The 24,253-nt window shown below is 38.4% G+C and overlaps 1 long non-coding RNA gene across 1 annotated transcript; it reads right to left on the bottom strand.

The window, feature by feature from the left end:
- Nucleotides 1-1,682: 1,682 nt before the first annotated feature.
- On the bottom strand, nucleotides 1,683-5,693 carry LOC127577393 (uncharacterized). Its single transcript, XR_007957369.1, has 3 exons — nucleotides 5,500-5,693; nucleotides 4,853-4,994; nucleotides 1,683-3,890 (listed from the first exon to the last, which is right to left on the bottom strand). It is a non-coding gene; the product is annotated as an uncharacterized LOC127577393 (long non-coding RNA).
- Between the last annotated feature and the right edge of the window lie 18,560 nt (nucleotides 5,694-24,253).

Below are 24,253 nucleotides of genomic sequence, written 5' to 3'. Positions count from 1 at the left end.
ACAGATGCAAAAAGCTCAAACTACATACAGTGTCAGAGTGAGGGTGAATTTCATTGTTTACAGAGGAACGAGATCTTCTGTTACAGCAAAATATGTTAAGATGGCCCAGTGCTCACTCTTACAATTTATGTATGAACAGAATTTTTGGATGTCAGGCCTCTCCTATCTCCAGGAAAATGATCCCATTCAGCAGGTTTCCAGATTGCGCAATGGATGCAGGTTCACTCACATTACTGAAATAAAAGTTGTACTTGGTTCTGATGTGCTGGAGATCATCCTATAATGCGAATGGACCAGGTTGATCTCCTCAGCTGATCCAAATTACTTTAAGCATTTGGAGGGAAGCTTTCCTGATGCTTGCACACCACACTAATCACCCACCACCTTAAACTGGCCTGGGATTACACTTGTTTCTTTGCCTCTGTCAAATAGCCACATGGCTCTGTTGGAACTGACTGAGGAACTTAAGAGGTCTTTTATGATGGTGTTTGTGCTTTCAAGTTTATTTGCAAAGCATTAAAATATTAAATAATTCAGCTCCTAGGAATGCTGTGGGGTATAGATTAATATAGCTACTAACACTTCTAAAAAGAGGGCCACTTTTAATCTCATTTCAGAGCATTTCCTTCAACTTCCTTGCCGAACATCAATCTCTTGAGGCTTATACAAAATGAAATGAGCCCAATGCACATAATTGTAGCAGTTTCTAATAGTAAGGTTCTATAGTTTAATAATTTTATCTTTTGTTTCATTCCTCATATCCCACCATACACATTCAGCATTATAATGGGGATTGATGTAGTGTTTTGCTGGAAGGATGCGTATACAGATTTTCTTCTTGAAAGAAAATGTTTACCTAATCTGAGTATTGCTGGTCAAGACCTATTTACTACACATACCAAGATTATCCACAGTTATCATGTGAAGATGATAGTGCAGACAATACAAACTTCTTGAACCAGTGCAACCCATTAGTGACAGGGTCACCTCACAAAAACAAATGCTGTTTTTTCTCCAGAGTACAGCTACTTGTATACCTCCAACATTTTCAAGTTTTATTACAAGCCTGAGTGTTTTGGTTTTGGGGGAAAAAAAGGAAGAGACACTTATTTTCCACCAAGATGTTAAATCAGGTAATGCCAAGAGTAGACAAAGGCTTTAGTTACTTGCTCTGGTTCTTTGGCAGTAGTGAATTATTGGGCTCCTCTCTATCAGCAACTTCACCTTCATCATAAATTGTTCTGATTTACAGCCAATTGACTGTTCAGTTTCTGCTGCTTTCAACATGTTTTTGTTCTGCTAGTTATGGCACTGATCTTCCTGTGTCTTATCTTTAGAAAGCCATCTCAAATGTCATACCACAGGACTTCCATGCATTGTGAGCCCAGAGCAATGGAATTCCCAATCAATAACTGCACCCCTTCTGTTAAACATATCTGCAAAGTATTTCTCACACTTGATCTTTGATAATTTATCAGAGCCACAGAGGTTCCATCATCACCAAATTGGTAGTACATTACCTGTATTTGTAAGATACACTGTGCATGTATCTACACAAAGGAGCTATGGCAGGGGAAAAAGTAGATTCCATGGCAGTAAACTTGCTGTCTTTAATTCTTGAGGAGCACAAGTATCAAATATCTGATTATCTGTCTTAATAAAAATATTAATTTCCTTTTGATCTCAAATGAACTTTCAATGTAGCACATCATTCTGATTGGTGAATAGTACTTTAATCAGATTAATAACTGTATCTGTCATGTCTTGAATGAGCCATTGAGGGTTAATGCCAAATCTAATAAATATTTCTATGGCTGTGCTGTCAGATTTTCACTCCATGCTGCATTCCTTTGTTTTTATTTGGAAAAAAAGTGACACAGATCATTCTAAGTTTAAGTACTCAATCTTATTTAAAGATTTGAACTCCACAAAGCTACTACAGCAAGGGAAGACATCATTATTCATACTCTGAGCAAATATAAATAGATATACAGGTGCACAAAGTTAAAGTAGTTAATCAAATGAATCTTTTCACCCACATTTCTCTACAGTGAGCATTAGTACAGTACTTTCAGCATTATTTTTGTAGAGCACAAACTTTATACACAGAATTAACAACCTTTATCTTGACATGAAAATGTAATTTAGTTCATAAATGGTCTATAAAGAATTTTGACAATAATTGTCAATTATGAAAAATTGAATAATTGTGCTGTAACTATTTTCCCCACAGTCATCTTCATGCACAAAAGTTCTACCGAATAGGATGATCTGTATTGACCAGTCAGTAAGTGACAACAAGCACAATATTCAATTCAGAGCCACAGAATGTATGTGAAGATTTGCATTGTAACTTGTGATTGGAGGACCATTTTCTAACAGTACCATTTGCAGTGGGATCTTGGATCTTTAAGAGGTCAGACAACAACAGTAGCTCTGACTGATCAGATTAAAGAACTGTTATTGAGTCATGCAATGAATGTTAATTCGATGCAACTCATTTACAAAATATCAAGAGGGAAAGTAAAATGTGCATTAGAGAGAAATGAAAAAGACAAAACTGAAAAATTTTAAATCTCTAACAATTAAAATCTAACAAATCTGCACTTTAACATATTTTCAATAGCAGAGTCTACTTAGTAGCTATCAACACATCAGGATTTTAAAAAATAGTAGTTACACTAGAATGGACGAGAACTAACTCTCCCCACCCCCACCCCACTGTGTTTAGTGTCCATTCGTCCATTTATTTCCACTTACCAGAATATTGTTTTGATATTTGTAACCAGAAAATTTCAGAAATCATGCAATAAGGAAATTCACAGCTACATTTTAATAATGTCTATTTAGGTGGTTACAAGTTGTTACCCACCTACAATGACAGAATATCACAAGTGTCTGCATCTTCCAACTGCTTCCTTCCCCACAAAATTGATAAAACAATTGCAGCAGATAAAAAAAAGTTACAATCAATTCTCTAGCCTAATACAGGAATTTGAGTGTAAATGTTGCACTGTTACAGTAGAGGGTGCTCTGTTGAGGTTAGTGTTGAGTCATGTTGATGAACTCAAACCTTGGAGTGTTTGATGATGAGGTGCACTGCAAATAAAGGGAGGATTTCCACAGGAGTGATGGCAAATTACCTAAATGTGTTTTTTTTAATACTTTAAAGTGTATACTATAGTTTCCTTAGAAATCATTGATAGGAAACCTGATTTTTTTTTTAAAAAGTGTAACAATCCATTTGTTCAAATTAAATTATTCTGGTTCATTTGGGAGATCACTAATTTGTACAATATGATGCAGAAATCAATTAGAATTACCCCTTTTAATTATCCTGTAATTCACAATATTGCTGTCATCCCTTCTGTACTCAAAAAGAAGTTTTGATGTCTTCAATTTTTATGCTAAGCTTTACTTATGGTAAGAAAACACACTTTTAATAGATGTTTCCAAGAATAAAATAGTGAAAATCCTCAAATGAGGAGAATTGTATTGATATTCAAGTTGTGGGAAGTACTTGCATCAGATTCTTGAATACATTTCATAGCGTATTGTATTTAAGCACAAAAACAAAAAGGATCTCTCTTTGGGGGGAGAAAAACAAACAAAAAAAAACACGTCTTGGTCAGTAACTGAATTTAAAAAGTGTCCATTTTTAATCTGTACTTTCCACATATTTTCACAGGAGAGTCAAGTGATTTTTTTCAAAATACGTTCAACCTAGTGCTTCATACCATCTTCAAAATGCGGTCTCCCCTCCTTTACACAAGAGAGCCCAAATGCAGGTTTGGTGAAATCTTTAGAGCACTCATGATCAGTCTACAGAAGCTACCCCAAGCTTCCTGCCACTTTAATTTTCTTTGTTTTCGCTTTCCATAGATACTGGCCTGTTTAGTAAAATAAAACAGAAGATGCCATAAAGAGTCTTTAGTATTCTCATTTGTGCAACTGATTCCTTCTTACCAGGATGGAGATCTAGACCATCAGCAGGGGCCTGTTAAAGCTATATTGTTACCAGCTACTAAGGTATCCACTAAACTCTCCAGCTATTTTTAAAAAAAAAAGAAACTCGTTGTTGACCTGGTATCAGGAGCTTGCTATTTGAAGGCTATGATCAAAAGATATTCCTAGTCTGTAATATAGACTATTATCCAGAACAATTGGGCGGCATAGTAGTGTAGCGGTTAGCGCGACACTATTACAGCGCCGGTGACTGGGGTTCGATTCCCGCTGTAAGGAGTTTGTACATTCTCCCGTGTCTGCGTGGGTTTCATCCGGGTGCTCCAGTTTCCTCCCACATTGCAAAGACATACGGGTAGGTTAATTGGGTTTAAAATGGGGCGGCGCAGATTCGTTGGGCCGGAAGGGCCTGTTACCACGCTGTAAATAAATTTTTTTAAAAAATTTAAAACAAATGTTTGGATTCCTTATAATGTGAATTAACATTTTTTGCTTTATTCTTCAGAGGTAACTTTGTTCTGTCAGAGGTTCAATCTTTCAAATAAAATGTTAAGCACACAATCTTAAGTGGACATGCAAGATTTCATCTCCACTGTTCCAGGTATAGGAGATTCATCCTCATACCTTGACCAATATTTATTCCTCAATCAGCAGCACTCATAAATGGAAAAAAAAAATCACATTTAATCATTCATCACATACTGTATGCAAAATGCAGACACATTTTCTACAACAGACATTAAAAGTAATTTTGCAGAGGTAAAGAATTTGAACATTATAAGAAAGGCATTATAGAAACAAGGTTTTTAAAGCTATTTGTTGCTTTGTTTCATCTTCATCCAAAAAAACAAGTTACTACTTTTAAACATTAAATGATATGGCACAATACCTTCTAAAAAGATCCAATGCAGGCAGAAAGAGTAACATCCGATTTTATTTCGGGCATTGATGATTTTACAACACGGGGTGGCGCTCTTTATAGTTTGTGCTGTTTGAAGGCCCACTAATCATAATAAAGTTGTGTATTGAGCCTATAATATAATTAAAATGATTATTTCAATTTTATGATTGGAAAAGGCAGGATCAGCTGACCAAATGCCTGGTGACAATTAACACTGAATAATGACAGATAAGATGAATTGTTGGGTTGGTATGCTATCCTATAGAACAATTCTTATGCATAGTAAGAATATCTTCAGATCACTACAAAATTACCACATGGTTAAAGTGTAATGAAAAATCAAGCATTCTCAAAACGGCAAAGGTTGCCAAATTCCTTGTCTTTCAAAACAATCACAAAAATGCTAAAGATTTAGGCAATTGCTTTCCCACCCACCCTCCAAAAAAACCTGGAGTGTACATTAAACCATGCCAGTTCACTTTAAGACACCCTGCAGCACAGTCATTACTGGATTGAAAGCCAATTTTTGGTTTACAGAATGGCAGTATAAGGAAAATAACAGTATAGGAAAGAGGCACTCAATTTATGAAATCTGTACTGGCTCCTAGAAAGCAATCCCATTCTCCCCACTTTACCTGCAAATTATTTTCCTCAAAATTTCATTCCAGTTTCTTTTTGGAAGCCCCCATTGACTCCATTTCCACCATTCTTCCAATTACTGAGTTCCAGATCAATATTCCTTAATATTTCTTAATATTCCCCCCTCACAATCCTTCTGAATCTTTTAGCCATTACTTTAAATCTGTGTTCCTTGGTCCTAAAACTAGCCACAAATGAGAACAGGTTCTCTTAATTAATCCTATCTAATCCCATCATGATCATGTGCAGCTGTATTGAATCTCTTCTTATCCTTCTTTGCTTGAAAGAAAACAACCTTAGCTTCTGCATTCCAACTTTATAGTTGAAATTTCTCATCTCTGGACTCTAAATTTAACCTCAAATTAAAAAAAAATGATCAGTCAGGGTTTCTACTCCAGATTCTGTTCAGTATTTGCATTTAGCAAAAGATCAGACTCAACAGTGATTTCACTCTCCTATTTAGCCAGCACTTACTGTTACTTATTAGGCAACACTAAAATAAGTTTTTCAGCATGTGGTTTAAATGTAACTGAGCACCAATATAAAACATAGATAAAATTTAGTTAAAAAACTATGTGAAGTTTTTTACTTAATGCTTTCAGAAGGACATTGAAGCAATAATAAGACTATAATTAGTAGGATTGCATATAAAATGCAAATAAAAGGAAAAACTTGAAAAAGCTAGGTAAGGAGATTGTAAAGAAAATTAAGAATGAATAGATAAATAAGTTTATGCTTCTGAACGATGAGATAAAGTAGATAGAAAAACAAGTTGTTCCAGCTTTTGAGAGGTGCAGAATAAGAGAAGATGGGTACAAACTTAAACATAAGATATAGGATAGAAAGTGGCGAGTCCGTAGAATGAATGCATTTGAATGGGTGGCAGTATCAAAATATAAGAATAAATTGGTAATTGAAAAGTGAGGGAATCATGTGATATTGGAGGAGTGTTATGACCACTGCTCAGGTGCAAGTTAAATATTAACATGGATTGGTGGGGGAATCTAAAACAAATCTAAAAGTTGGTTTGTGCCAAAATTTGCAAATGCTAAGGCAAATATCTGGAAATTCAGTATCAGAATCATGTTTATTGTCACTGACATATGTCATGAAATGTGTTGTTTTGCAAGCAGCAGTACAGTGCAAGACATAAAGACATGAAAATTACTATATGTTACATAAATAAATAAATAGTGCAAAAGAGGAATAACGAGGTAGTGTTCATGGACCGTTCAGAAATCTGATGGCAGAGGGGAAGAAGCCCAATGGTAGTGACGTGAAGAGGGCATGTCCCAGGTAGTGAGGGTCCTTAATAATGGATGAGGCCTTCTTGAGGCACCACCTCTTGAAGATGTGTTCGATGACGGGGAGGGTTGTGCCCGTGATGGAGCTGGCTGAATCTACAACCCTCTGCAGCCTCTTTTGATCCTGCACATCAGAATGCTCTCCACTGTACATCTGTAGAAATTTGTAAGCGTCTTTGGTGACGTACCAAATCTCCTCAAGCTCCTAATGAAGTAGAGCCGTTGGCATGCCTTCTTCGTGATTGCATCAATGTGTTGGGCTCAAGATAGATCCTCTGAGATGTTGACACCCAGGAACTTGAAGCTGCTCACCCTTTCCACTGCTGACCCCTCAATGAGGACTGGTGTGTGTTCTCCCAACTTCCCCTTCCTTAACTCCACAATCAATTCCTTGGTCTTGCTGACATTGAGTGCGAGGTTGTTCTTGCAACACCACTCAAGCAGCCAATCCATTTCACTCCTGTACACCTCCTCATCGCCACCTGAGATTCTACCAACAACAGTGGTGTCATCGGTGAATTTATAGATGGTGTTTGAGCTGTGCCGAGCCACACAGTCATGAGTGTAGAGAGAGTAGAGCAGTGGGCTAAGCACACATCCTTGACGTGCACCTGTGTTGATTGTCAGCGAGGAGGAGATGTTACTACCGATCCTCACTGACTGTGGTCTCCCGATAAGAAAGTCAAGGATGCAGTTGCAGAGGAAGGTACAGAGGCCCAGATTTTGAAGCTTGTTGATCAGTACTGAGGGAATGATGGTATTGAACGCCAAGCTATAATTGATAATCAGCAGCCTGACATATGTTTTGCTGTTGTCTAGGTGCTCCAAAGCCGAGTGGAGAGCCAGTGAGATTGCGTCCACTGTAGACCTGTTGTGGCGGTAGGCAAATTGCAGCGGGTCCAGGTCCTTGATCAGACAAGAGTTAATTCTAGCCGTGACCAACCTCTCAAAGAACTTCATCACAGTAGATGTGAGTGCTACTGGGTGATAGTCGTTGAGGAGCTCACCCTGCTCTTCTTGGGCACTGGTATGATTGATGCCCTTTTGAAGCAGGTGGGAACCTCTGACTGCAGCACTGAGAGGTTGAAGATGTCCTTTAACACTCCAGCCAGTTGCAGACCCACTTGTACACATTTTTATCTGTAAAATATACTAAAAAAATCATACGTACAAGTTGGAATGTGATTGTGCCCATTTCCAAAGAATTCTTGCTCATTAGGAATGGTGAACGAACCAGGCCGTTCACGCACAATTCACTCTATTGCAGCTGTCTTTTCCATGGTGACATTCATGCACATTTTGATATCATCAATCTGCAAGGTGCTTATTTCTTCAGTAACAATTAAAATTAGTGCAAAAATGTGCAACCTATGACTTGCACTTTTTCCACTCACTGTCAAACAAAGAGCAAACCCTTCAAGTTCCCAATTGCAAGTTAATTCAAGAGTCCCCATAAGGACATCAATGTTTTCCTGGGTTTGCCTGACTGATCACTACCGCAACTACCATGATCTCTGCTTGAACTTCATAGTGGCTTTGGGCATGGGAACAAAATTGTAGGCATGATTAGGGATTAGGGGATGGGGAGTTGGGGGAACAGTGTTGCCATCAAACAGATTAAACACGTGTCCCCTTTCCCCATGTTTTACATGGTTACTATGGCTGCCATGGAGATCGAACTTAAGATACTGACTTGCTTTCCAGCAGTCAATGTAGGAATGTCATGGTAGCTGCAGACTATGAATACTTTTTTGTGGATGTCCTGACTGGGCATTTTCACTAATTGCTGCACTCATTTAATACAGCAAGAATAAGTAAAATCTAATTTCTAGACAAGTATTCCTGTCTTAATTAGTTATGAGCTGAATATAGGTAAAACCTGAAAAAAACATTGTGAAATGCTCAATATTGATATTCAACTGATTCATTTCAAAATCATTAAGGTGGATCCCCATTCATTTTGAGGACATTAGGAAATGGATTTTTGAGAAATGAGAGGGAGAAGAGGAAGCACAGAGACCAGTTAGTGGTTTTATTGATGAACAGGGAAGGCAGTAAAGGGATTTACTTTCATCTTTCTGGAAAAACCAGAGTAGACCTATGATATGCAAGTTGGTCAGGCAGGTCTGGGAAAGGAGCCTAACTCATTTTAATCTTGGAACTAGTCAGAATCGAAGCATAGTACAACCTTAATGGTCCAAATTGTGCAGTTCCTCTCCTGGCTTAAGGTCTGACTGAAGCTGTTGCTCTGTACGTTCACTTGTCCAATAAAATATTTCGATTAATAATTTATATCTTGACTCACTTAAATATTTAAGTTCTATTTACTGAAAGATTGGTTAAGAGAAGTACTTCAGAGTTTGTGTGAAAGACATTAATGCCTGGAAATTTAACATAGTAGTGCTGTATTTTTCACTGCTATGTGGGTGAAAACTCAATTCTCTCCCCACACTCCCACCCCAAAGTGGAATGCAATTGCAACCATTTCCAAGCTGAATTGCGCCACTCTGGTATTTCCAGTCAAGATTCATTCTAGTGTTGCTATGGAAACCACTCAGTATTTTCCTGAGAGCACCCATCACTGGGCATTCTTGGGACAAGGTTGTTTTCATAATGTCACTCCATGCTGGGAGCACATTCAGTTAAGTTCCATTATTTGCCTCCTCTCCGAGGGAGCTTCTTGCCTGATTGACCCAGGGCCTGACTCTGGTCCTCGAATAGGCTGGACCCAGGCTTGCTCAGCCCAAACCCTGGAACTCCATTAGAGGGAAGGAGAAAAGAAACATAGGGGGAGAAGAGCAAGGTGAGACCAATCCAAACTACAAAACAAAGGAAGGATACAAATTCAGATTAATTGAAAGGTGACAGAATGGCAGCATAGGTTTGAATTAACAATGTCCATCAACAGTGTCTAGTAAGTGGGGTTACATTTTATTAATATCAACCTTCCAACTTAAGTATATAGACAATATTCAATTATTTAATATTCACTGGGCAAAAGTTAATGGCTAAGACAACGTGCAAGATCTGTAAGTAAAAAGGCACTCATATTTTTATTGTCATAAGGCTAAGAACACTGTCAATAGACATGGTATTTGTTGCTCCATGGTGGAATTAAGCACATTGTTGCAATTGTACTTGCCTAACATCATTTTTGTTATTTATTCTCAGAAGGTTTTTGAAGGTCTTGAGAATAAATTAATGCTGTCAGTTTATTTGAGTAAGTGTCTATTCATATGTAACATTGCCTTTAGTACTGCAGTGTTCTGTTCTCAGTGTTTTATTTCTGGAGCATACTTGCAGCAATTTAAAAAAAAAATCAGTAAAATAAATTCAGCTTTTGTAAGGATATAATTTATCAAGTTGAAGACACAAGGCAAATGTAATGGGAAAGTGAAAGCACAACAAACTCTGTAAGGTCTTTGCCATTTAGGGCAAAGGAACAGATTTCTTGATAACTTGATGGGGTGCAAAATTTCCAATCAGCAAGTTGCTTACAGCAATAATATTATTACACTGCAAAATCAGGTGAGTTAATCACACAGAAGGAGACCAGCTGTCTTACGCAAAGCCAGTTGCTCATTTTGCCAGAGCCAGACTGAAGGGTGAGGCAGTGATGCAGGTGTAAAAGATATGAGGACAAATCAGAGGGTTTAAATTTGACGAGGTAGGCTGCAAGGTGTTGGTTTCTGAAAACCTGATGCAAATCTCTGAAGTAAGAAATAGTCAATCATATGGTGGTCCGAACCATTTGCTGATAGTTTCAAGATCTTCAACCACTTACTGTGAATGGTTTGATCTTTTATTAATAAAATTCAACTGTTCAAAGAATGATGACTGTTAAAAGGTAAGGATGATATCCTTCAGAGAAGCAAAGAAGTTCACGTGGCCAGAGTTTGGCAGGAATATTTTAGTTCTGCAATAAAGCCCCAAGTTTTTTGGAATGACTTTGAGATTCCTAGATTTGGATTTGCTCCTCCAGCAGTCGAAGTTGATCCAATTTTAAATTTCCAGCCATGGTGCTTTCCCCACTGCTCACAAATATCACCTGAAAAAGCCTTCTCCTTCTTTCCCATTGCTAATTTCCCCTTCCCCTGCTTAGAGACGGCTTCCTGGTTCTTAGAACTAAACACAAAACAGCTGCATACAACCACAAGCAAATGCACTCTACCACACTGGACCAATTACATGATCAGCTCTCAAAAAAGTTGAGATGCCATGTGATTAAAAGTTCACATGACTAAACGTCCTATAACATCTGCAAGTTGTCAGCTCCATTATGCAGGCATCCCAGGGTGAGAGTTTGTTTATGCTGTTCAGTGTTTTGATAGGGATACTGCAAGAGTTACAAACAGCTCAGGGAAGAGGAGATTAGAGTGACACAATGCAGGACTAGCCTGATTGGACAAAAGACACTGGCTGGACTCTGCAAGATCTGGTAGTCTGACAAAAGAGGTCAAAGTATCAAGGACAGGAGTGTCATTCAGGTTTACATGAAACTTAATGAGAATTGGCCGTCATGATGTTATGCCTGGTTTGGATACGTGGTCTGAGTGATTGAGCTGAAGGACAGGTTGCAGAGGAAGAAATACCATTCCGTGATATTTCTTTTTCTACCAAATTATTTGCAGAAATAGCTTAGAAGTGTGTTATAGTTGAGTGAATATATTTTTCCACTACAAATTTGTTAATGGGATAGTCATCAAAGATCTGCACTGAACCTAAATAAGGGAGTTTATGGAATATTGTGGGCCAATATTGACTTCAAACTTATGATCATTAAGTTATGATGATCCCCTTTTCTTTTGTGAGGAATTATTTTTCTTATCCCTATGGAGAATTTAGGCTTATAAGATTATGTGACATTTATTGCTCTGCAGTTACTTGTCAGCAAAATAAAGCATCTTAACAATTCATATCCGGCTTCACTCAAATGTTTTTAGTCCATCTACTGAAAAATTGGAGAACTACATTTCAGAATCTGTGCCTGGGACACTGAGTTGGATTTCCATTCTCCTTGGGTTTCTTCCTTGAAGTTACTGCAGGCAAGTGGGAGCATCTCCCTGCGAGTGTGACCCCTATATATCCAGTTCTGGATGCAAGGGCATATTATTGTTACTATTGCTGGGAGTTTTGCTACCAGATTAGATCCTGAGCACCCACATGAATGTAAAACATTTAAGTTGCCTATAGGATTGAAAATTGCCACTGAATTTAAGAGACAATCAAAAGCAAATCCCAAAATTTATAATAAGCATTCACCCACTGTGCCAAGAAGAGCTCTTGATATCGGATATTCAGTTTATCACAAGCATTTACAGGGTAATATATTTCATTTTAATAATCACAAGTTAAAACAAAATATGATGAATCTGCAGCAACAGATGGTATTAGTAATATAATGGTGTTATTATGGTAATGATTGTATAATTGTGAGCTTCTCTACATAACCACTGATGTATTTTGCAAACCACAGGAAAACTGTCTCTTTGAGTTCAACACAAAAATCATGCAATGTGGTTTGTTAACCATCATTCTGCACCGGAAACGTGCATTTTATTTTATTGATAGAAGTAAGTTGTTGTTAAATTTTTGTTCATAAATGTTAACAATCATTAATTTTCCCTCATTCTTCATTTTGATATTGTCTGAACTAGAGAAGCAACTTTAAGTTATCACAAGGGATTTTTATCTTTTTCACAAGAGAAGGCGGTTATGGTTCACCAATTCGGTGAGCTATTAATTATAGAATTAATTAACTGAAGTTTAATTGAAACATTTTACAGTACTGGTCTCATTAACCAGCTTTAAGCTGCACCTCTTGCTGGGACCTTGTGGCAGCGAGGGTTGGGGTGGACATTGACATTTTGTGACTTCAGAACACCTAATAAGCCAAACCTTCAGGCTTCATACACCTCACTATGTTGATTAATGTGGGTGCACTGAACAAAGGAGTGGTAAGGAGCAGGTAACACCCAATTTTATACTGGATTTGCCCAGTATATCCACACAGTTCTGGAGTTGCTGACAGATACCTGCCATTGGATCTGTTCTTACATTCTAACTCTGAACTCTGCATAATTAGAACCAGCACAGGATCCAGAAGCCCAACCTTTCTTGCTTTTTAAATATTTGTATTTGTTGTACTGTTTAGTTATTTAAATGTTTTGAGGTGAGTTTTTTTAAACATTTTTAATATTTTAAATGTTTGTTTCATTAGCAATATTTTAGAATGCTTTTGAATGCCAGGGACATAAGACAATATGACACCTTGGATAGACAATAAAGCTGGGGCCATGAATTTGTTGTATATCAAATGTTTTCTCAGTAGAGCTGGTTTTGGCCCACCAATATTACCTGCTTATGTTGTGCTGAAACTTGGCCACATACAAATTTTTCAGTGTTTTCCTAATGTAGACAAGGGAGAATTAGTACCCAAGCAACAAGTGCAAGCGATGGACTCGATTCAGCAAATTCTGGACTATAGACTTTGTGACACTCTGTACTACAAATAGGGACATGTATCAGCTATTTTACCACCAGTTTAAGATATGTATAGAACGTCACCAGGCAGACAAGGACCGGTCCAAGCCAGAAAATATATGTTCTTTTAAAATGACTGAGCACAGGTGACAGCTGCATTATTATAGCAAAATAAAGGAATATGTAAGCAAGTGGCAAAATCTACCCCATGCTGTTCTGTTTCTGCATCTTTCACATTATTTCTTTCCAAGAAGAGCAACAGATGTGACACCAAAAAGAAAAAAGTGAGACAGATTCAAATTCACGAGAAGCCCAAAATGTGTATTATCATTACAAGTATTATGAAAAATTGTTGATGTTCAAGACATCTGTGTTTGTGCATGCGTGTGCTGAAATCCCAAAATGCTTGGCACTTAAATGGAGATATTGCCAGCAGTTGTGAGGAAATGTAAGTCCACTTATAATTTCCAAAATCATTCTAAATATCTTCACAATTATGATAATTTTGCTTGCGAAGAATCATCCAGACATCAAAAAGATAATTTATAGATTTCAAAGTTTTATTCAACAGAATGAACTTTGGATTAATTGGCATGGGAGGTGGAGAGGGCAAATTCCTGTTAGTTCCATGTTTTAGATATTTAACAAATCACTTGCTGTTAGGGAAAACAAGATATGTTAAAATAACATTGGTCTTGTATGCTGATGAGTATATTTTCTATCACCTGTAATGAGTCACTAATATCAATACAATGCTTCAGTCTTTTGACTAGCACACATTTTCTTCATTGCTGGCAGAAACTGAAGCACAAGTTTCAGGGCTACAAAGAAGTAAGAAATGGGGAATGGAATTGATGTGAAGCTCTGTTGGGAGTTGGGATAGACCCAGTAGGCTGAACAACCTGCTTAGTAATGAGTAAGTAATTGTGGGGGGAATCTTTGGCCTTTATTATTAAATCACACCCCACAAAGAAACAGAAGCATATCAGGCAGTGGTCAGGAATGACACCACAATTAAAGGCTTGGTACTATTGCAGTGATGTCATGTACACGGCACCTCCCAGCCTGAATGGCCAGAATGGTTAAATAATTCAGTGGAGGTCACATCAATGACAGCAGCTTTTTTTTTCTCTGCAATCACTTGTGACCTGCATGCAGTGATCACTGGTCCATTGATCAGCCTGCAGCTGGGAGCCATTTGTTCAGAGTAGTTCATCTTCTGGGGGCAAGGAGTTCCACTGCCCCTCCCCTTACCCTATTATCCATAACCACCCTTTCTATCACTCTAGCTGTCACGGGAGAGGGTTCTTTAAGCACTAACTTTCTTACCATTGGTTAGTGTGGCAATGATGGAGTAGCTGTAAACTTTGCATGTGTGTTCTGCAAGAAATGCTGAGGTCTGAATGTGTGCTAAACAATATACACTTCGTTTCCACCCTCCCCCTGCCCTCAACTTTGCAAACTTTTCCAGATCAGAGTGGGCATTTCATAAGTTTAGCATACCAAAAGAAGATGAACTTCAATTTCTGGGCAGTAGTACTTTCCATATATTTAAGATGTTATTCCATGTAGTTCAAGTTACCCAGGGTATAAGTGCCATGAAAATTAGCTTTTTGCACCAGCAGCATAGTACATTACAAACATGACCAACTTAAGTTAACATAAATTTAACTTAATGTGTATTGGTGTGATGGAGCAGTCTGAAACCTTGCAGAGGAAGAGCTGTTTGGGGTGCCCAACGGATGGCCAGTACAGAGAAACAGATCAGTCTTTAGGTGGCCTGGCTGTAGCCACAGTGTGGGCATCAGGTCATCATTTATAAGTTATTAATTCCACATAAGGTTTTGAATGAAAAGTAGTGATGTGTGTATATCTTCTTTTCTTTGTGTCCTTTATTTTTAATTTAAGCAATAGATTTGATTGAATTAGAAGAAAAACAGTATAGCTGCCTAAACATGCTTCCCAGGAAAAAGCAAAAGAGCACTTCATGAGCCCCTTGCACATAGAATCACACACTGTTCACTCTGTCTTTCCAGGCTCTGCTCTGTGCATGAATGTAGACTTTCAGTCACCTAAGTAAACTTTAAACTATTGGGTGCATTATTTTGAATGAAACACAAGAAGCATCAAAGAAATTGCACTTTCAACACATTGACCAGAAATCACAGGCAGTTACATTTCACTGCTGATTGTTAAGAAGGACCATCAGGAATCCTGCCAGATTTTATGGCCCTTTTCTCTTCCTTTCTTAATTCCATGAATGACGCTTTAACTAATTTTACCTACACTATGTTGCACTGTCGAACAAAGTTAATAATGCAACTGCCAATGTTTTTCCACAGACACTGTAAAATGAAGCATCATTGCTAGGTTGTTTGTAGCACATTGACTAATTTTTTTTCATTGCCAAAATCTAAGTTGAAGTCAAGTTTATTGTCATATGCACAAGAACAATGAAAAACTTAATTGCAGCAGCATCACGGGCACATAGCATCACATACACATTCACAAGAGAAACATAAATTATATAAAATTATACAAGAAAGAAAACAATCAGAACAAAACAAAACAAAGTCCATTGCAGTGCAAAGTGGTCATAGTGCTGCGTTCAGAGAAATCTAAATCTTGAGATGAGAGGTGATAGAGTTCTTCCATATGGCAGTGTGTTTGCATAGAATTAATTCTAATGTCAAGATTTTGATGAAAGACAAATTTTGAATTAAGACCACACTATAGTAACCACATAAATTTCTGGAAATACTCAGCAGGTCAGGTGACATCTGTAGGAAGACATATCTTAACTCTTCCCTCTCCACAGATTTTATCTGTCCTATTGAGACTTTATAGCATCTTTAGATTAAAATTAGATTTCTTTATTAGTCACATGTACCTCAAAACACACAGTGAAATGCATCTTTGCATAGAATGTTCTGGGGGCAGCCCGCAAGTGTCGCCACGCTTCTGGCACCAACATAGCATGCTTCTGCAGTTACTTGTATTTTAATTTCCTTTTTCTTGTCAATTGTGGATGACAAAGGATGACCAGAGCTTTTGGGTAAAGGTTCAATCATGGCTTGACAAATGTTGAAGTTAATAGAGTTATTCACGGGCACTTTGTTGACCTTCTGCTTTGGCTACACTATGGGCTGAGAGAATTTACAATCCTCTGCCTGAAAGTGCTTTAGTCCTGCACTTTCTTCCAATGACTTCCTCCTTTGACATCAGCTGAGACTATTGTGTGTTAGCTGACAGTTCCCATTCAACCACTTCCTCTTTTTCTGAGATCTTTTACTTTTTTTCCTTCTCCTCCTCTTCTTGCAATTTGCCTGACCAAGCTTCTGTTCTGTTGGTAACTAAATTATGCAACAGACTATCTTCAGCAATCCAGTTGAATTTTCCACCTGCCTGCATGTGTCACTGAAGCTGGAGTCATTGCTGGTGCAAGAAGCAATTGCAAGATGGGATAACACTTGTTTCTGAGCATCCATCCATGCAGACAATTCTCCCCATCAAAAGGTGGCAGGTTAAATTAACATAGATTAAAGGAGTTGTGCAAGTTCCCTAAGAAGGTGCCATCGGCCAACATGAATTTTTTCTTGCAATCATCTACTAACTGGATATCAAGGGCGTGGCATGGAAGTCTTTCCTACTCATGGCCTGGTTTATTAAGGATATCCTAAGTGCCACATGAGTGTAGTTTATAAAAGCCCTGTGTACTTGGGAAGACAGCTACGCTAAAAAATAACGAACATGTACACTCTGGCATCTGTTCTCTCTTAATGCTGAAAACATGTATTCATTCCTTGAGAGTAGATTGTGTCTGAAATCTCTTTAAATACACTTGCCCGAAAATCTTCTTGCATTGGGTGTCTATGCCTGCCTTCTATGTCTATGTCCTCAATGTTACACAAAAACAGAGTCATCCAAACTCCAATATGCGAGTATTGTCAGGTCTGATAAATATTGTCTGGTGGGATAAGTGATACTTATGTCTTGAGGTTGAAGTGTGTGCCTTCAGAGTTTCAAGCTGCACTCCCTAGAAGTTGTAGTGAGGCCCTTTTAAGTAGTGATGATGCAGAACAAGTATTGCAAATAAAGCCTGGTCCCGCCGAGAGTGACAAATAATTGTTGCTAAAAGTGGGACAGCAGAACATCATGTACCAATATCTTCTGCTTGGGATTTACTGTGCTGAGAAATAGAAAGTGAGGTCATAGGACCTGCAACAAATGCCGTTAATGTTATTGGTATGATCACTAACCACAATGGGAATTTCCAGGTCCAATATTCTTTTCAGCATTAATTCCATAAAAGAAATTGTGACTGCTATTTTGTCACTTAATGATTCATATTGATCCCATTGCACTTGGATAAATCAACAAAGTGGGATCCAATATCTGGCCATGTGCACATTGCTGAATTTGATTAAACATGCACTGCATGCCATTGGATGTAATTGGGCACATCAGGATGCTTCTGTCTATTAGTGCACCAAAGGCATGGAGAACCCGGAAGCAATTTTACATCCCCTTATTAAAGGTGCAGTAGGTAAGCACTTTTCTGACAAAATTCTATATTTAGTGCACAAATGGTTTTCACTGCAAAATCTAATTTCTAGACCACGATATTAATAATTGGAAATGAGGAGCATCTTCTTCTAGTCTGATCACTTACTTCACCTAGTTCATCTGCACATTGATCACCATTCTGCTGCCATTTCCTGCTTTCTTCCCATACTTGAACATTTCACTGACTTTCCTTCCACTTTCCACGCTTCCCTATAAAGATCTGGTCAATCTGTAGGTTTCATCAGCGCTTGAATGGCTGCTCCTCAACAGTGGTGCTCTTACCCATTATATTGCTATTATGTTTGGCTCAGCAAAAGATATTGATCCTCATGTCCAGACCATATACATATCTCTATCTCTCTCACTCTCAACAAAATTTCCCTTCTGCAATAAAGCTCCAGAACAAATTTGTTGTTTTGCAGATAAACTCTGTGGTCTTTAAATGTTATTCTGAAACTGGAACTGTAATACAACCACAGCACAGCACTTCCAAACAAAGAAAGATATGCCATAGCCACATGGGGTCATGGCTGAGCATTCTGACATCTTATAAAAGTGGAAGTCTGGGTGTGCTTTAAGTAAAGACTGATCGCAAACCTCATACATAAAAGCTCACACTATACACCCAAGCGATAAAAATAGGAAAGAGTTTGGTACCATGCTACTACCAACTGTCCTCTTATTTTGCTCTTAAATACCTATTAAAACTTAAGTGGTAGGTACAGGTTCCTTACCAATAAATTAACAGTTATACAGGAAATAGTAAATAATCTGGACTTAGTCTTCAATACTTTATCGAGGAAATTCTGCTCTTCAGGAGAATCCCATCTAGAAGTTCATGTGCTACAGGATGAAATTGCTTTCAATATTTATTACGTACCTCACAGTCATTTAAAGATTTCAGTTGCACTTTTCTGTGAACATCACAAGCAAGTGTCCAAAGCCACAAAGCACATAGGGCTGCTGTTGAATATTGAATGCCTCTCTAATTAACACACCATGTGGACCACATTCCTGCCTCCACCTGTCTGAGCAGCAGTGCTGTAGTGACAAAGGTCTGCAGCACTTCAGCCCATGTCTCAGGCTTCCCAAGGGTTCAAGGAGTGTCAGACTGCACACATCTCAATCTTGGGTATTCACGTGTGAATCCAGAGATGTTTATCGAACAGTTATTGCATCCTGAATGTAGAATAGTATGTGACTAAGGCCAATAAATTCTCATGATCAAAACCATGTAGCCGTGAAGGTTGCATGAATCTTTCAGGCTGTGGTTGTCTGCTCAATGTTCCGCATCACATCAGAAGAACAGATGGCTCTTGGAGGACAATGTCCAGCCACCACCTCCTCCCACTACTCTTCACACCAGTCTGGACTCCTGGAAGAGCTGGACAGCAGAATTACATCAGCAACAAAGAGCCTTGAGGAAAAATGTGCAGACTGTCATGGGGCTCCCTAAAGAAGAAATTCTGTTGGCTAAAACCATCTGGGGGCATTTTGTAGAACTTTGCAGAGAGGGTCTCCTGCTTTGTAATCAGCCACTGTTTGCAACACAATGACACCATATAGGCACAATCCTTGCGTGCTTGGCAGCAGCAGGAAGAAAAGGGGGAGATGGAGGAAGAATTAGGTGATGATGAAGAGAGGCCTTCTCTGGACAAGTCAGGGTATATATGTTGTCCTCAAAGTTCAGAAGACCTCCCACAAAGAGAGGCTGTTTGTACCCAAATCAGCAACCATTCAGATTTGGAATTGTAAGTGGTGTTAGCATTGTGTCACACCAATAGCTGCATAAGTGATTCCAATAAGTAGAGTAAAAACGTAGAACAATACAGCACTGCAACAGGCCTTTCAGCCCACGATGTCTGTGCTGAACACGATGCCAATTTAAACTAATCCCACCTGCCGCACATGGTCTATATCTCTCCATTCCCTGCCTGTTCACGTGCTTGTTAAAATGTCTCCTAAATGTTTCTATCTTCCAGGCACATATGACTCCTAGTGTAAAAAAAAACTTCCCTTGTATGTCCTTGTATTCCCTTGTATTCCCTTTAAACTTTCTCCCTCACAATTTAAAGCTAAGCCCTCTAGTATTTGATATTTCTACCCTGGGGAAAAAGACTCTGACTGTTTACCCTGTCTTTGCCCTTCATAATTTTAAATACTTTTATCAGTTTGCCCCTCAGCCTCTGACGCCCCAGCGAAAACAATCCAAATTTGTCCAACCTCTCCTTGTAGATAATACTCTCCAATCCAGGCAACATCCTGGTGAACATCTTTTGCACCCTCTCCAAAGTCTCCATATCCTTCCTGTAATGTGGCAACCAAAACTGCTCCAAATGTGACCTAACCAAAGTCTTATACAGCTGCAACATGACTTACCAATTTTTATAATCGATACCATAATCGATGAAGGCAAGTATGCCATAAGCCCTCTTTACCACCCTACATTTCCACTTGACATTGAATAACACTATCTTTGCTGCCACAGAAGTGAGGTTCTCAACTAATTACTTCACATAGCCACTGTCCCATCTGTAAAGCACAAGTCAGAGTTTCAAGAAAACAACTCAAATGAGCCCCTACGGATGAAGTTCCAAAGACACCAAAGAAGACTTAGCTCTTTCGTAACAGTTTTAATGCATGATTTCATCTGCAAATGCATTTCTGAGCCACTGTCCTTCTGAAAAGTAAAACTGTTTCTGTGTCTGCTTTCTCAGGAAAAATCTATGGCACTTTTTCAAAGAAGAGCAGGAAATCCTATCAGTATCTTGAGCAACATTCAGCCTTCACTAATCCACCAAAGTGGATTATGTGGTCATTTATTTCTCTTTTACCTTTGAGTTAAAAACTTAAAAGGTCATGGATTTAGCTCCATTTCAGGAACTTATCACAACTAGGCTGTGCATTGCACTGGTGGAGCTGCCATCTTGCAGAAGAGATGTTAAACAAATATCTTCTTTGCTCAGTATGTGAAAGATACTGTAGTTTTAGTTAGAGAAGTTCTTCCACTATCCTGGTCAATATTTGTATATTTGCAAATGTTGTGCTGCTAATGGTGTGACTTTGCAGTTTTAAAATTGTCTGCTGCGTGTACCAGAGCAAGAGTGATCACATCTCAAGTAATTTGTGTGTTTTAAAGCACTTTGGTACTTCCTGAGATGGTGAATGATCATCACTTTCCTGCCTGAATTCAATGGAACCCCCAATTCCCTATCTTCTGTGAAGCCCACTTTCCACAGACTACAGGAGACCACCTGAGGGGTCCATTGGCTACAGCCTTCTGTTGCTAAATTTCTAATCCATGTCAAGCAATTAACATGACTGGGTGTCAAATTGGAATCAGTGGAGTTACCTATAGCGGCAAAGCTTCTATTTTCTCTGTCATGCCAGCTTCATCAGCCATTTTTGGCCACCATTATGTTCATTTGGCACTACTTTATCTCATTAATTTCACTGATACATTGAATTATCTGAGACTGTTCTACCAGATTTGACAGCTTGGTGGGGTCAGATGTACAGGACAATTGGCTTGAGAGATCCATAATGGCAGCATTTCCACCTCTCAGTTCTGTGTTGAGCTCTGCCAGTTTGCTGAATCCAGATCATCCACAGATGTGGAAGTAACTGAAATTTCTTACCAGTACGGTCATGTCAATTTCTAATTGGCACAGTTGTATGGCAAACATAGCGTTAGCTGCTTTCTTACCATTACATGATACATACATTAGCTTTCTCATACAGTGACAGCATATTTCTCCAAATCAATCTGCTCCATCAGAAGATAAACAAGGTATTGATGACCATGTATTAATCACCCATATCTTCTTAAACAAGGCCCAGCCATGAGAGGGCCATCATATGGCCCCACTCCTAGAATTATAACACCATCCCCATTTCTTAAAGCCTGTCACACTAATTGCTTCTCCCACTTAGGGACCTAGGGACTATTTAGACATTATACTGTATAGTCAGCTGAATGCTAAGGGAAAACATGGTAGTAATTAGTAGAAGCACATCACTTTGCAATTATCACTATACATATTTTGAACACTTTATTCAGAGTACAGACTGCATCTGTCGGTCCAAGGGTCCTTCTAAAGTTGTAACATTTCTTTGTTTAAGATCCTAGGATTGCCCTTGGAATCTGTGTTACTTTTGTTCTCCAAATGAGCTGCCAGACCAAACCTATTCTGCTTGCTCACAATTCCATTTACAGTAAAGCTCCTGTATGAGGTAGTACTGGATTTTTGTTTAGGTGTCAAATAGTAGCGTAATAAATTTTACAGCAAACCAGATAAATTTAAAGGGAGTGTGGGATCTAGGGCCCCAGTGAATTTAAAGGAAGTGTACAAAACAAGGCCCTAGTCAGTTTAAAGGGCGCGCAGCAAACTAAGCCCCAGTCGATTTGGTGGGAGCAGGAAACAGCACTCGGTGAGCCAGGTAGTGAAACATTGCGATTTCCAAACAACTTGATTGTAGATTATCAGTGTTTTATGTATTACACTTCTAAAAGCAACTATTAAATTCTCTATTAAAGATGCTGGTGAGGTTTGATTCAACATGATTTGCAGCAAATTGTTCCACATTTTTAATAACTTCTCATTTATTTTTTTGAGATTAGTTAAAATCTGTGGCCTTTTGTTATTGTTGCATTGATCAGTGCAAACACTGCAATTATTTATGCTATCAGAGTAATTAATGCATCATATCACCATTTAACATTCCAATCTCAAGTTAAGAAGACTCCAACCTTTATTTTCTCCTGTGGTACTATACCAAAATGCCTATTAATTCTTCCAACAATGAGACTCCCAAAATGATACAATACACTACAATTGTCATTTAACCAACATTTTACATACACTCAGCATTGCCTCTTTACATTTCCATGCAACATCAGGCAGATCACTAAGAAACACAACCCACCACTTACTTGTAGTCTGAATAACTTCCTTTTGACCTTACCTCCACCTTTAGCTTCCTGCCCTTCGACTATCACTCTTTATGTGGCAATGTATCACACATCATTTAGTCTCAGTGATAAGGACTTCTCTCTTGTTAAATAGTCTCTGTAAAAAGGATGGTGGAGTTGGCAATTAAACTACAGTAAAATGGCACAGTAGTGCAGCAGTTAAGTCACTGAACAATCCACTAGAGTTTGGATCATTCAAATCCCACCAAGCAGCTAGGGAACTTAAAATCAGATAATTAAATAAATCCGAAATCAGAGCTAGCCTCAGCAATAGTAACCATGAAATTGCTGGATTGTGGTAAAAATCCACCTGGTTCACTGGTGTCCTGGAGGGAAGGAAATCTGTCATTCTTACCAATTCTAGCCAAAGTATGTAAATTAGACCTAGCATAATGGTTGACTCTTAGTTGCCATTTTAGTTCTGGGGCAATTAGGAATGGATAATAAATGATGGCATATCCAGTGCTGCCCACATTCTGTGAATGAAATGAAAAGGATGTTGATAATATTTCTTGAAATACCCTGTGTGTACTATTCATCTATATCATATGTGTACAAGATGGATTAGGAAATTATTGAAAGCTAGAAACAATTTTCCATAGATCTAGTCTTTCTATAACTTGTGGAAAATCTAGGCCCCCGTACGGTCTTTCCAAATTAGCATATTTGGGCTCTATTATTTAATCTTTGTGACCATAATGTTGAAATACATGAAGTTTTGGCACTGGAGTAAGTGATGGGGCTCTGTGACCTACAAGGTGAATATGTTTAAAAGTTTCAAGATGCAAAAGAGGTGCATTAAAACGTACCTTACTAGTGGCATTGCCTGAAAGTTCATATTTGCTTAGGAGGTTTCTTAGGTCATCTTGATGTGTGTCTAAAACAATTGATCAACTCCTCACAAACATAAATGAGAGGCTTGACTTCTGCTTTAGATTCTCTCTCTACTAAATTAGCTATTGGTTAACAGACCAAGCACTGGGCTGCTCTTTTTGAAAAACCTTCAGTGACCAGTAAGGCCAAGCAACAGATGCCAACAAAAAGGAAAATATATTTCTTTGTTAAAAGATTGATGCTACTGGAATTCTAGAGAAATTCCCAGTCATCAGTCCTATCCTGTTGTTCTCGCTCTTTGATGTCCACTGCACATGATGCATGCAAACTAAAATTTATCCTCTGGAAATGGGTGATCTGCCTCAGGCAGTTGGCAGATCTCCCAAATTATTGAAATTAGGTTTGTAATCTAATGTTAGATGAACCTTAGATCATTATTTACAAGCTGCAAGTAATTTCTATCTCAGGCTACTTTGACTACAGTACACATTTCAATAACTATATCAGTCCCTGGTCAGACCCCACTTGGAGTATTGTGCTCAGTTCCGGTTGCCTCACTACAGGAAAGGTGTGGAAGCCATAGAGAGGGTG

This window comes from Pristis pectinata, chromosome 13 (assembly GCF_009764475.1).
Source record: "Pristis pectinata isolate sPriPec2 chromosome 13, sPriPec2.1.pri, whole genome shotgun sequence".
Lineage (NCBI taxonomy): Eukaryota > Metazoa > Chordata > Chondrichthyes > Rhinopristiformes > Pristidae > Pristis > Pristis pectinata.
This window is presented reverse-complemented; position numbering and strand designations above follow the sequence as displayed.